Source organism: Choloepus didactylus, chromosome 22, assembly GCF_015220235.1.
Source record: "Choloepus didactylus isolate mChoDid1 chromosome 22, mChoDid1.pri, whole genome shotgun sequence".
In the NCBI taxonomy this organism is placed as follows: Eukaryota; Metazoa; Chordata; class Mammalia; order Pilosa; family Megalonychidae; genus Choloepus; species Choloepus didactylus.
In genome coordinates, this window is record NC_051328.1 from 12,723,447 (window position 1) to 12,738,141 (window position 14,695).

Sequence of the window (14,695 nt, forward strand, 5' to 3'; positions counted from 1 at the left end):
CGGTTCAGAGCCATGTGGGCACCTGGGCAAGTGTGAGGAGGCCGGGCCCTCGGACTGCCCAGGGTTCTGCGTGCCTCCAGTGGCAGGCCCCAGTTGTTCCAGGGCTCCCCCAGGCTGCTCAGCGCGGGGAAGCTGGTGGCAGGGTCCTGAGGAGAATGCTGGAAGTCTACAGCAAGGGTTAGGCTGCGGACCTGGGGCTTGCACAGGGGCCCTGAGCCTCCTGCCTCCTTCCCCCGGAGCCTGCCTCCTCCTGGGATGCCACGGGAAATCAACCGGTTTGGGAACAGGTTGGCCCAGGTTGCTTGACTTGTGGCAGGGAGGAGGAAGGAGGCCTCCCCCGCCTCCACCCCCATAAGCAGGAGTGGAGGGGGACAGGGCCCAGCCTGGGGCGGGAGGGGGGTGGGGCAGCTGCCAGCAGAGGGTCCCTCCGTCTTTCTGCAGCCCCCTTCACTGAGCAACGCAGCTCTCTCTATCCCGGCTGCAAGAGGCGGAAGGTGAAAGTCAAATTGCTTCCCTGCGGCTGCCCCCCTGGGCCAGGCCACTATGGGGGCAGCTGGGGGCTGCCCTGGGTGGTCCCTTCCTCTCTCTAGGCCTGTTTCCTTATCTGTACCCTGAGGGATTTGGACAAAAGCCGTGATTTAAAACGAACACCAGAGCAGTGGAGCCCCCCTTGCTAGCCCAGTCTCATGAGGACTCCATGTCAGCCACACAGAAGTAGGGTTTAGTCGGGAGGGGGGCCTGGCATTGTGCCTTCTCTGCCTTTCCAAGCTTGGCTCCCTGGGGTGTGTGGACAGCAAAATGGGGCCCCCACATTCCCTGCGTTAACCAGGGGGCCTCTGCTCACCCCATGGCTGCTCCATTGTGCTTCAGCACTTAAGGGGAGACCCTGGGGGCTCCCTGGCTGTGGGGACAGAGGCACATGCCAAAGGCAGTGCTTCTGGGAGGTGCTGGGGTATCTCCTGGGGCAGGGGGCTGGGTGCTCTGTGGGGTTTTCTCAAAGCGCTTCCAACTCCAGCTCCTTATTTTACCAAAAGAGAAGGGGCAGCAGCCCTGGATTCCGGGTGTGGAAACAGGCACCCGCTTTCTGACCCTCCGGGTGGGTGTCCTGCAGCCAACACCTTAACACAGCTCTGTGCTAGGCACCTGGGTGTGTGGGGCAGCGTGAGGGGTGGGGGCCTCAGGGCAGAGCAAAGCCGAGATCAAGTGGCCTTGCACATCGCCACCCACTTCGAGCTGAAGCAAGAGCCAGCTGTGCCCGCGGGCTCTGCTGCCCCGGGGAGTTACAAGAGTCTCTGGGCCTTACCTGCCTCCCTTGGAATGGGAGCGATGCTGCCCCACCGGGGGCACCTGGCCGGACCCTTGGGTGGCAGCTGCAACCTGAGCCTCTCCCGCCAGGGCAGGCGCTACTGCCAAGGCATCTTCAGCAGCTGGGCTGGCCTTGGGGTGCCAGGCAAGTCTAGGCCCTCTTGTTCTGGAAGGAGGCGCTGACAGAGGGACAGAGCCTCTTCTGCATCCCCCCTACTGGGGTAAATTTGCATTTTAAAAGAGAACCCAGTGGGAGAACCAGCTAAACCCAAATATGGGATAAGGACAGCGCTGTTATCCCCGTTTTACTGTGAGGACACTGAAGCACAGAGAGCCCAAACGAGAACAATTTGATGCCAGACTCTCTGCTTTGCTATTTGGAGCAATGTTGGGAGGAGTCTGTGTGGGGTGAGGGGCAGCTCGGAGCCTCCCAATCACTGGGTCTCCCCCAGGCAAAGCACCTGGGGGCCCCCTGGGAGAGAGTGGTCCTCCCAGGAGTCCTGTCCTAGGAGAGCCGGCCCTCCTGGCTCCAGGGGCAGACTGGGAAGGCACATTCTGACCATCTAGCTCCCAGCCCCAGAGCTGCAAATGGAAACCCTGAAGCCCAGAGACGGGCAGGGTCTGCCTGAGGAACTCACACACCTGGACAGCAGCCCTGCACCCCCTTCCCTCTGCAAGGTGATGGGGAGAGGGCTTGTAGCATGACCAACCTTGCCCTGGGCTCGGGGGGCTTCTGAGGGCTGGGTGGCATGGGCGTGGCCAGAATGACCTTCCAGGCTGGTTCTGGCGAGCTCCCATCCTCCTGCCAAGTGCCCTTGGGGGACTGGGCTGAGGGTCAGACATTCCGTCATGCTGAAGAAGGGGAGGCCGCTGCCCTGGCTACCTTCTGCTTTGGGCAGCTGGGCACCCAGGCGTGTCCACCTCCTGGGGAAATCAGCAGGGGTGGCCTGAGAGGCCCAGCCAGCCTGGCCTCTGTCTAAGGGTCTGTATCCTGCAGTGGCTCCCTCCCAGCAGGGCAGGAACAGGGTGACCATGGGGGAGGGAGAACGTCTGTCTGCTTGTCTGTCTGAGCTGGTTCCAAGGCCACTGTTGTTGGTATGTGGCCAGGACGCCACGGGAACCAGGAAGGGGTTACAGGGGGAGGAAACAGACCTTGAAGTTGGACTCTGGCTCAAATGCTGTGTGACCTTGGGCTGGGCCCCCTCCCTCTCTGAGCTCCAGGAAAGGAGCAAAGCTTCCTTGTTAGGGTTGTGGGAGAAAATGCAAGCCATTTGCCTGGCACACAGTGTGTGCCTAGTTGGTGCCCATGGGCCCTGACTCTGGAACTTTCAGCAGGGAGAGGTGGTGAGAGGCCCGTGCTCGGATCAGGTGTGGACACAGCCCACTGGCATCCAGGGAGTGTCTCTTCCCTGATCACAAGCCCCAGTGCTTTTGAAAACTGATGCAGGTAAATGTGGGCGGAGCACCTGGGTGGGCTCCAACCCCCGCAGAGCCATCTGCGTTGTCTGATCTTGGAGCTCCAAATAAGGTCTTGGAAACAGGCTTGGACCTGGGCCTTCTCTGCTTGCCTGGCGTTTCATTTCACCGTTGCAGGTGGCGTTTCATTGCACCCTTGTGTCCCAAGTCTGGGCTTGAATCTCTATTGGACGTGTCCTCTTTTAAAGGTCTGGGATAGCTCTTGCTCGTCCTGAATCTTGGATCTGTCCAGCTCTCTGCGCTTTCCCCAGCTGGGGATGGGCAGTGGGTGGGGACAGCAGGCCTCGGGAACGGGGCACACAGCTCCCTTTGTGAGGGCAGCTGAGTCACATGGCACCACTCCCCACTAGGCCCCGGGGCAGGCATGACGGTGGTGACGCTATCACGGGGCCTCTGAGTAAGAGGCTTTCCCACAGGAACGCACAGGGTGGTGGTCCAGAACACTGGCCATGAAGCACATGGGCTGGGTTGCAGGACCTGGGTTCTAATCCTGACACTGTCGTTGATTTGCTCTGAGGCTTTGGGAATCTCCTCTTTCTGAACCTCAGTTTCCATCTCGGTTAAATGCAAGCAATCATAACTGTTTTGTTTTGAAAGGAAGATGTGAAATATAGAGGAGATACTGGATGTGAAAGGGCTTTGCAAACTGTGAAGTGCTGGGCCTTTGGCATTTGTGTTGGCTTAGTGATAATAATGGCAATGGCCAACATTTATTGGGCACCTACTGTGTGCCAGGCACCGTGCTCAATGATTTACGAGGTTACTCTGCTTGCAAGGGAAGGGCCAGGCCTCGAACTTCTCTTGTCCAATAAGCACCCCCTCTGCAGAGGGGTGCACAGGTGGGCAAGGCTTTTAACTGCTTGTCAGGCTGGTTCTCGCTCAAATGCTGCCCTGGCTAGAGGGTTAGAGATGGACAAGGGTGAGGCCTCCAGGAGCAAAGGGCTGAAGGCCCCCTTCCAGCCCTGCCCTACCCTGCCCTCATCTTATCCATGTCCTGTGATGTGTATCTTCTTCCCCCTCCCTGGCAGCCCCATCTCTGTCTCCTGAAGGGGGTGAGATTCTGTGCCAGGCTGGGGCTATGAACTTTACTTGAGAGGCCTCATTTAATCTGCCCAATAGGTGGTGTAATTATGGTTTCCATTTGACAGGTGGGGAGGCGGCTGGTTAGACTGATGATTCCCTGCATCGCCCAGCTGGCAGGGCCTTGGAGAAGCCAGGCGACAGAGCCCAAGTCTGGGCCCCCAGCCTCTGCCCCTTAAAATGAAGGCCTCTCTGCAGTTCTGGCCTCTCCACCCCATCTGGCCTCCACCACCAGCCTGCAGCACTCACGGCCTTCTCTGGGCCCAGGGGGCCCCACCCCCTCACCCCTGAGCCCTGCACCACGCTCCCAGCTGTCTGTTGGCAGGCTCTTCTGCATGTCCTAGCAACACCTGCACTCCAGTGTCCCTAAGGGCAGCATCTCCCCTGCCTCCCAGAGCTGCACCCCATCCTGTGCCTCCAGCTCAGGGCAGTTTCTGGCCTCTTCCCTCCCCCCTTCCCCAGCCTTCATGTGTTGGGTAGGGGAGGTTCCCAGCCCTGTGTCTGGTCTCTTGCACCAAAATCCCTCCTCAGCCGCCTCTTCTCCAAGCCCCCAGCTGGACCCTGGCCCGCCCTCCACCCCTCCAGGCATCCAACCCATGATACAATCCCCTAGAATCTAGACCAGGCCTCTCCCACCTGAATGCACCCTGGAATCACCTGGGCATTTAGTTAAGCCACAAACCCTGATTCCACAGGCCTGGGGCCCACCTGAGATGCTGGATTTCTAACAAGTTCTCAGGTGATGCTGCAGGTGTGTGGACCACATTTTGAGCACTGATCACCCCCTCCCTAACCAAACAGCTTCCCTGGCTCCCCACTGCCTTTGATTAAGCCCCAAATTGAATGCTTTCAAAGTCTTCCAGAATCTTCCCTCTACTCTCCTAATTAGAACCCACTTGAGACTGAGCACGGCCCCCACATTCCCACCTCTCCTCGTCTGTTTATGCTGTTCCCTCAGCCTGGCATGCCCTTCCCGCCCAAATGTCTGTGTCGAAACCCCTGCCCCCACTCCTGGCCAGCAGGGGCTCTGGAGTCCACGGACTTGGTTCACACCCTGCAGGTGTCTCTAAGGCTCAGGCGAGCCCCCTCCCCCCTCTTTGGGCCTCGGTCCCTCTTCTGTAAAGTGGGGATAGCGACTAGTGTGAGAAGCAAAGGAGACGGTGAATATAAAGTACCCAACGAGGGCCTGGCACCTAGTAGGTGCTGGGTTAGAGGCCACACTTCCCCTCTTTGACCATCTCTAAAGTGGGGACAGCCCAGGACCCCACATGTAGTAGGTCTTAGATGGAAACCTGATCTGAGAGGGCAGGTGGAGCTTGGCAGGTCTTTCCTATGTGGCCAGAGCAGCAGCTGACTCCAGGTTTCTGGGTCCCTCGCTCGGAGTCCAGCTCAGCCAGCCCCTGCTGCTGCAGAGAGATTGGCGCCTGCAGCTCCCCATCTGTGCCCTGCTGGCCTGCATGCTCTGTGGTGTGTGTGGTGGGGCGGGGGCAGCTGCCCTGTGGCCTGGACCCTGGGGAACCGCTGAGGCTGCCCCAGATACCAGGGAAACTGAGGCTTCAAGAGGGGTGGCAAGTTGCCCAGAGCACACAGTGTACCAGGGACTCCTCATCCTTTCCTGGATAACTCACTTCCACTCCTGTGTTTCCTGTCCCTGGCAATAAAGGAGGGCTCCTGAGGCCATGGGAGGAAGCGGCAGGCCTGAGAAGGGGCACATGCCCACTACCTGGACAGCAGGGCTGTTAGCATGGAAGCCTCTGGGAGCTCTGGCCTCGGGGCCTCCGCACCCATGGGCTGGCTTTCCTGCCCTTCCCCTTCCCTGCGGCCCGAGTTAGGGCAGACACGTGAGGGGTGGACTTCACCTTCGGCAACCCCCATCCTCTCAGGCGCCCTGAAATGCCTCCATTCATGCCGCCTCCGTGCAGCAGCAGATGACTTTTCCAGGCTCCCTCTTTTAGGATGCCGGTCCCTGGAAGCAGAGTCCCTGAGCGTCTGCGGGGTCCAGGCCCCACGCTGGAGGTCTGGGGAGGCTGGGGCCATGAGCTCCGTCCCAGCTGTGTGACCCGGGGTGAATTCTCTTCCCTGAGCCGTGCTTCTCCGTCTTGTCCTCTTCCTTCTCCATCATCATCTTCTAGCGAGTCCTTACCGAGGGCTCACCGAGGGCCGGGCACTGGTTTCTCGGCAACACATTCTGCTCTTGGCCTGTGCCCCGTGGTGCGGTGGGGATGGCGGGAGGGAGGAGTCTGGAATGAAGTCAATGGCCAGTAAGTGTCGTCACCACCATTAGACTGTTCCCACCGGTTATAATTGTTATTTTCATCGCTCGCCCGCACCACGTGGTGAAATCCTTGCAGCACCCTGAGGCTTGGGCATCACTTTTCCCTGTGGCACGGCTGAGGGAAGCCGGGGAGGCCCCACTCGGCAGGGCGGAGGAGTTTCTCGGAAGCTTCCTGACTCCCAGAGCAGCCGGAGGGAGCCACTGGCAGAGGCGAGTGGCCAGAAAGAGGAGGGGGCGGTGGCCCAGTTCCAGATTTCTCTCTCTGAGCGTTTGGCGCTTCCTCAGTTTCCCCTTTGGCCCAGCAGGTGGACTAAGGGAAGCCATTTACAAAAGCCACTGGGGGTCTCAGAATCCAGAACTTGAGTCTCGGGAAGTCGATGCCAGGCCTACCTGGGGGAGCACCGCGAGGGGCCCCTTCGCGGCTGAGGGTCCCTGAGGCCCGAGGTCAGGTGGTCGCCTGGGAGTGGCCTGGCTGGCCCCACGCCCGGCCACCTGTCCCCGCTCCCGGCTTGCCTTCCGCTCCGCCGGGCCGCGCCGGCTCCTGTCCGCTGCCGAGGAGGCTGGACTCTCCGCCAGGAAGGGGCAGTTGTCGCCCGGGTCTGGGGGGGCAGCATCTGACCGCTGGCCCGTTGCCGTGGCAACCCTGGCCTCTCGGCGGGAACTGCAGGGGACAAGGGCTCTGGGGAAGCGACAGATGGCGGGCGAGGCGGCAGAGCTACCCCCGGCCCGCGTCCGTGAAGCCTGGCACCTGTCTGCTGAGCGGGGTGTGAGGCGAGGGGCCCCATGCCCGGCGCTGAGTCACGGGCGTCCCCCAGGGTCCCGGCCATGGCGCCCTCAGCCCTGCCCCCTCCCGGCCTCCCTCTGAGAAGTCGGTAGTGACTCAGTCATCCCCGGCCTGCCCTGCCGAGCCCAGGGAGGAGGGAGGAGCCAACAGGGGCGGTGGGGGGGGCCCCCGCAAACACACCCCGCCCCTGCCCGGGCTCTGGCTCTGTCCGCGCTGGCTGCCCGCCCTGCCCGGCGCAGGAGAGGGGCTGCGGGCCTCCCACGCTCACCAGCTCGCTCGCGCGGGGGCGCCCCGGCAGGCTGCACTTCTGGGGTGCGTCCCGAGACGTGGTCCGGCCGCCTGGCCCCACACAGGACCCTCCGCCTGGCTCCAGGTATGAGGCCAAGGGTGTGACAAGGAGGGATGAGGGACAGGGGTGTGTGTGTGTGCATGTGTGTAGCTGTTGAGCAGAGGGTGGGGATGGTGGAATGGGGAATTGGGGAGTCCTGGCATCTCGGGGGGATCTAGCTTAAATGGGTCTTGCTGTTGGGGAGGGGTCTCTGGCGTGAGGGCGCAGGGACAGGGGGATGCCTGGGAAGGGGACGGGCCCCAGAGGAGGAAAGGAACCTCTTGGAGCCACTCCTGCCCCCGCTGCACAGATGGGAGGACCGAGGCTCTGAGAAGGCAGAAGTCTGGGGATGGAGAGCCGGTCCAGTGTCTGGGATGAGAGGACATCTCTGGGAGCAGCACCCCTTGTAGCTGCCTTGGGGCAGTTGGCTCGTCATCACCCAGACCACCTATGGGATGAGGTGGTTCCAGCAGGGGGGTCTGGGCATGGGGCACCAGGGCAAGAGAGGGTCCTGGGAATGGGGAGGCAGGTAGTTGGGAAAGCAGAGGCTGGAGACCAGTGAGCCCCCTGCCCGTTAACCACCAGACCTCAGGCTGCGGTCTGCTTGGGGCTGATAGGATCTTCTTTCTCCTCCTGATGCCACCGCAGCGCCCACTCTGTCCCACCCGGGGTTGGGTGGGTGGGAAACCGATGGTTCCTGTACTTCCCCCTCCCTAACCAGCCTCCTTTGGATGGTGCTGAGTTGGAGTCTCCAGGGGCCCCGTGGGAGGGGGCCTGGGGCTCATTTTACTGAAGGGGCAGCTGGGGGGTCGTGAGTTGAGACAGAGCCCCCCTCATCCTTCCCCTGGGGCAGGTGTAGCTGGGAGAAACCACCTTTGTGGCTCCTTCGGGGGACCAAGGAAGTTCTTCATATAAACATTTATTGAGCAGCTACTCTGTGCCCATTTCTGACCTGGGCACAGAGGACATGACAGTGAATGAGACAAATAAGATCTCCTGGAACTCATAGGTGGCCCCAGCTCAAGCCCCCTGCCCCTTTCCCTGTGGGGTACCCTAAAGGCAGAGGACTGGCTCTTTGGGAGACTTAGTGGGATCCTCCATGGGAAGAGGCAGCTCTGGTCTGTGAGAGCCACTGGCAGCTGAGTGGTTCCCGAATCCCAGGCCAGGGGTCCTGTGGGGTCTTCCTGCCAGTGTCCAGGGGTGCACTAGCTCTTGGGGTCAGCCTGACCTTCCTTTCCTGCAGGGACAGGAGGGCCCTGAGATTCAGACCCACCTTGGTCACAGTGTCACAGTGGTCACCTTCCCGGCCTCAGTTGCTCTAGCTCCTAAATGGGTGGGTGGGTGGGTGGGGGTGGGAAGAGCTGCCCTGCCTCCCGTGGTCCTGGGGCTCGGCTCCCAGAGGCTCCAGTCCTGCAGCTTGGGGGCTCCAGGCATGGTCTGTGGGGGAGAGACTGTGGCACAGCCTGCGCCATCGGCACGCTTCAGTGCCCTGGCCGTGGGCACAGGCCGGTCAGCCTGGCCTGACGCCTTATCTTGTCAAGACACAAACAAACAAGGCAGTTAGGATGTGAGACTGGGGAGTGAGATAAGCACTAATTGAGGGCCTGGAGAAGGAGAGACCCTTTCCAAGTTCCCTGGAGGGGCTGGGGCTGGGCTTTCTAGATTTCTGAGAATGGGGGAGGTGGGTGATAGGTGGGGGGCGGCGGGAGAGAGGCATTCCTGGCAGAGGAAACCACGTGAGAAAAGCCTGGTTTGGGGAAGGACAAAGAACTGGGAGGATCCAGGAGGGCACAGGGGACCTGGCAGGGTCCCCTTAAGGGCTTTGAGTGCCAGCCGGCAGGTCCCAATTCACCTTTGTAGGGGAAGGGATGGGGGGAGGATGTGGGCGGGGGTGAACTGCCAGCAGCAAGGCCAGGTGGGGGGGGTGCGGGAGCCAGGGACCCAGGCTGCGATCCCCAGAGGATGGGGAGGGGAAAGTTTGTGATGTGGGGGCTCCAGGCCTCCGGCTGCTCTGCTAGAGGCTTGTGCTTGGGGGAGAGCTCCAAGAGCCATCGCAGGGTCTGTGTGTGCTGTGGGGATGGCCTTCCTAGCAGGGGCACCACAGGACAAAGGCTGGAGGCAGGAGAGGGCAGGGACAGCCTTGAAGGGGACCATGCTAGTGGCGCTCCAGCCCTTGGCAATTCCTCCTCTGCTGGAGCTGTGAGCGGGTGGCACATGCTGGGTGCTGCCCCTTTCAGGGTTACAGGAACGGAGGCTTCAGTGGGGCAGGTGTGAGGAGCTGGGGGCCGGGCTCCTGAGGCAGGCCTTGGAGGAGGCAGTGGGGACGGTGGGGGTGGGGAGGAGGATGGGGGAGCTGTGGCAAAGCAGCCCCAAGCCCCCATACTGCCTCCTCCTCCCCACCCAGTGCCTGAGCAGGGCTCAGCACCCCACTGCTTCCCCTGGGTCCTTGGGGGCGGCCCTTGGACTCTGCCTTCTGACTCATGGCAGATGGGGGCATCACGTGAGTAAACCCACAGTCGAGGGTAACCAGGACCCCAGGGAAGGGGCAGATGGCAAATGGGGGGTGGGGCATGGTTGGCACAAAGGGGCCTTTTAGATAGGGGTGGGCGGAGCCCTGGCTGGGCCAGAGTCTGCTCTCTCCAGAGCTGTCACTTGGCTGGGACTGTGCCACCCCTCCAGGCTCTGGTGCTTATACCCTGTCTGGAGTTTCTTGAGGCCTGGAAGGTTCTGGGGACAGGCCTGGGCTGCTGGGAAGGGGCTCAGGATACACATTTTCTGACCACCCACTGACTCCAGTCTGCCCTGCCGTGAGGGGCTGAGGCACCTTCCTAGGCTCTTTAACGCAAACTCGCCCTGGTTGCCTGGTGGCTTGGCCTGGGCCAGCACAATTCCTTCCCTGACCTCAGACCCTGCTGGGTCCTGGGGTCAGCGCTTGCGTGCATCTTCATTCCTAGAAGGTGCTCCTGCTGGGCCCACTTTCACGATGAGGACACTGAGGCACAGGGAGCTCACCCAGGGACTAAACCTGTATCTTTGGGGCTCCAGAATCTGGGCTCTTGTCCACTGTGCTCTCCTGCCCCCTTGGAGGCAGTGAGGCGGCTCCTTGGCCAGGCCAGTGCTGGGCCCTGGAGGGTCCCTGCCACAGCAAAGCCCATGTGCCTCGTAGGTGACAGGACCCAAAGAGATGGCAAGGCCAGCTTGGCTGGGTGAGAATCCCGACTTTATGCCTCTCTGGTCATGTGACCTTTGGTTTGCGTCTCAGTTTCCTCATCTACGAAAAGAGGACTGGTGCAAGAATTGAGGGAGTTAATATTAGTAAAGTGCTTAGAACAGCACCTGGCCCTTGTAAGTGTTAACCTTTGTTATTATTATTATTATTTACAGTTCCACAATTTCAATTATTTCCTTATTGTGAAATACAACATATATACAGAAAGATGATAATTTTCAAAGTACAATTTAACAAGTAGCTATAGAGCAAATTTCAAAGAATGCTATGGGTTACAGTTCTACCATTTCAGTTCTTTCCTTCTACCTATTCTAATACCCTAGAAACTAAAAACAACTATTTATGTAAATATTCAGTATTCGTAATCCTTTGTTAAATCCTATCTTGTCTGTTGCTACCCCTTCCTCTCTTTTGATCACTGTCTCAATCTAAAGAGATATCTGGTCAGTGACCACCCTAACTTGTTCATATTGAAAAGGGGTGTCGACATTATGGGCAAGGGGGCTGCATCTCGTTAATGAAGAGGCTGTTGCCTCTGGGTTTCGGGACTTATCTGGCATAGGAACACTCTGGGGGATTTAACTTTCTGAAAAGTAAACTTAGTTAGTGAAACTTTTATAGAGTCTCATATAGGGACCGAGGTATTCTTTGGTATTTTCAGGACAACTGTTGATTAGGGCATGGCATACTGTGGCCATTTGGGATATCTAGCTGGAGCTTGTATAAGAGAAACTTCCAGGATAGCCCTTCAACTCTATTTTAAATCTTTTAGCCACTGAATAATCTTTATTATTCTCTCTCCCATTGGACAGATGGATGCAATTACTTGGGAGTACTTCTTTCATCCCTGGGAGAGTGGGGGCCACCTGGGCCCGGCAGGACCCTCCCTAGTCCTTTCCCAGCCTGACTTGTGCTTCGGTGGGGAGACCAGTGTGGCTCCGTCACTGGCGCCTGCTCAGGCTAAAATAGTTTGTGGTGTGCTTGGCAGTTCCAGGAAAAGACATGTAACGGCAGGCAGAGATAAGAGCTCAGCCTTGTGGAGCTGGCGAGGCTTCTGGGCACCAGTGAACCGGCCTGTGTGTGTTTGTGGGAGATGGCCTGGGGGTGGGTACCTTGCTGTCCGGGAGCCAGACCAGGCTCAGGCCCCTGAAAGGTAGACAGTTCTGCCACTTTACGGCACTGGCCTGGCTTCCCAGGCTTAGGGCCACTTTAACTCCAAAATGAGCAACAGTGAAATGCTGAAGCGGCCACTGCCACCTCCCGGACTCCCTTTCCTTACAGAATCTCCTCCCCTTCCCTCCTTCCTCAGGCCTCTGCCTTCCTCCTCCTCCCAGAAGCCCTGGACTGGGTTCTCAAGGCCCACAGGGTGGAGCGGGGTGTGCGTGTGTGTGTGTGAGGTGAAAATTGAAGGGTTTAGGGAGCTCGTATCCCACTGACGAAGTGTGCAACCTCTCTGGACCTCAGTTTGTAAGATGGAGAGGACAATGCCACCCCTTGCAGGGTTGTTGCTGGAATTTGGGGCAATAATGGCTGCACAATGTAGACTTAGCCTGCAAAGTCCTCCTCAGAGCTCAGCTGAAAGTTTGATCTTCAGGGTCATGGGGTGGTTGAGTTAGAATTAGATTCAAATTCTTGAAAACCTGCCTCAACCATGTGGCTTAATTTCTCTAAGCCTCATTACTTAGGCTATACAGTGGGGATGATGATACTTAAATCTCAGAGACCCTGTGGGGATCAAGTGAGCCACACGATGCAGGGGCTCATGAGCTGTAGACCCCAACCCCCAGCTGCCCCAGACCTTTGCTCCTCCATCACCCGGCTCGCCTCCCACCTTGGGAGAGGCACACAAGTCGGGTGGCTAGGGGTGTGGGCTCTGGGGCTGTCTGGTTCTGTCCACCAGCTGTGTGAACTTGGACAAGTGTATTAACCTCTCTGTGCCTCGCTCCCCTCATCTTAAAAACGAGGATGGTAATGGCACCTTGAGAAGTTTAAATGAGCCACCGAGGCAAGCGTTGTCGTCATTCCAGCCTAGCTCGGGAAGCTTATCCCTGAGCACCAGCCCCGCCCTCCCGCGACGCGCTGGGAGGGGCACCAATCCCTGCAGAGCCCGCCCCCTTGGCCACGCCCACCCAACGGGGTCCTGATCCGCCGGCCTGAGGAGCTGTCCAGTCCTGGCACTTCCTAGACGACCTGGGGCTCTCCCTGCAGCCTTGGACTGAGGCTTGACCTGCCTGGGTCTGGAGCGGAGGCTTGGGTTCCAGCGGGGCTGGTGTCCTGGGGCTGAGCAGGACTCTGTGGTCACTTCTCTGCGGGCGCTGAGTTATGTGGCTGCTATCCTGGTCTCCCACCTTATGGCAGGGAGACAACTGCCCAGTCCCACCTGCCTCGACGGTGACACATGCAAGCGGTGAGCCCCAGGGGCTGTGGGTGCAGCTGAGTCACGCCTGGCACACTGCCCGCTGCCCACTGCTCCTTCGGCTGTGTCACCGCTGAGTGTGTGGCTAACAGCAGGGGGCGACTCATAGCCCAGCCCCCCTCCCCTCATGCACAGAGCTTTGCTAACTACAAAGATCCTTTTATCTTTATCTGTATCCACACTTTACAGCTGACAGGTTCAAGGGCCCCCTGCCAATCAGTGGTAACAGAGACTTGAACCAAGTCTCCTGCCTCCAGGAGTGTGCTTTTCCTTATGGCACCCCAGAATGACTCTTCCCCCTGTAGGTAGTGAGTTGCCCATCCCTGCAGGTGTTTAAGGTTGGCAGGGAAGTTGTAGAGGGAACATGGGCATCATGTGGGGTTCTTTACATCCCTGAGCTTTTCTGATGCTGGGGAGAGAGGCAACTTTTCCCACTTTCTCCCCAGTGATGAGTCTCTTGGCAACACACGGGTCACTCTGGGGGCATCGGGCAATGTTCGTGGGCAGATGGTGCCTCCATCTAGAAACCCTCTCCGTAGCTTTGCCTGTGACCTTGACTGACCTTCCACCAGTCCACACACCTGCGTGTGACATGGCCTTGCTAGAGCCAGGGAGGGGGGGAGGCTGGGAGGCAGGACCCAGAAGGCATCCTTGTGTGCCGTTTCCCCTGAGCTGTCCTTATCCTGCGTCTGCCTGTACCTGCAACTGCTGCTCCCTCTGTGGGCCCTGCTACCTATGAACCCAGCCTGGGACCAGACAGGCAGGTTCTGTTAGCTGCCTGGGTCCTGGTGCCTGACTGGGAGCAGGAGAGCCAGGGCCAGGGTGGCACTCATCGCCAGCCGTGGGAGAGACACTGTGGCAGATGTCAGCATACCCGGGAGACCTGCCTGTGTTCCCCCACCTGGGGTTTGGGGAACCGGAGTCAGAAGCTGTGGTAATTGCTGTCCAGGGAGGATGACCACATGGGAGTGTTCGGCGACCATAGTGAGTGGGCCAAAGAGTGAGATTAGGGGTGATGGGGTCTGGGCCCCATTCCTGGGCTGTGAGGCTTCAGACCCATCACTGGCCTCTCTGGGCCTCCATGTCCACCTGCCTCCACTGGGGGTCAAGGGGTAGGGGTATATCAGGCGGGACATTGGAGGCAGCACGGGCCAAGTTTTGGACAGAGTTGGATTTGGATCCAGTTTTACCAGCTGTGTGGCTTCTCGCTGAGCCTTGGTTTCCTCAGCTATAAAACGGGAACAGTTGTACCTCACAGGGTGGCTGTGTGCATTCCAGGAGGTCAGTCACATCATGTTGTTCCCTTCCCTGTGCCAGCTCCCTCGTGGGTCTCTGCAGCCTGGTCTTTGTGATTATCACCCCCACCCTGGGTTCCTAGACCCCAGGATGCCCTGGCCACAGGCACATATGGCTTTCCCTCCCTGCTCCCTTTTTGTTGCAGCAATGAGAACCCGACCCATCTCCACTGGCAGACTCCCTCCTTGGACCCCCTCTGGGCCACAGGAGGCCTTCACAGGACTTGGGAGGGGTTAGTTAGCCTTTAAGAAGAGAGAAAACCCAAGGTTTGTTGATCACCGATTCAAGATGGGATCTCAGAGATCATTTAATCCAGCGACTTTAAAAGCATGTCTGTGGATTTAGGAAAGACCTGGGCATTGCAGGACTTCCCAGAGCCTTTACCAGGCAGATGTATATTGAGAGTCTCCAGGAGGGGAGTTGGGCCGGGATTTCAGGTCGTATCCCTGCTCTTGAGCTGTGCACAGTCCTTTCTCTCTGGTCTAGCACCTGGCAAAGGTCTGTAT

At 59.1% G+C, this 14,695-nt stretch overlaps 1 protein-coding gene across 2 annotated transcripts in view; it reads left to right on the forward strand.

Moving 5' to 3' along the window:
* The window catches only part of ADGRG1 (adhesion G protein-coupled receptor G1), a 39,079-nt gene that overhangs the window by 144 nt on the left and 24,240 nt on the right, over nt 1–14,695 (forward strand). Inside the window, exon 1 of one of the 2 annotated variants that reach the window (XM_037815591.1) lies at nt 6,500–7,293. The exons of the other annotated variant lie outside the window; for it this stretch is intronic. The gene's annotated coding sequence lies outside the window, so the exon portion shown is untranslated. Of the gene's footprint in view, nt 1–6,499; nt 7,294–14,695 lie in introns of those variants that run through there. 2 annotated transcript variants of the gene reach the window in all.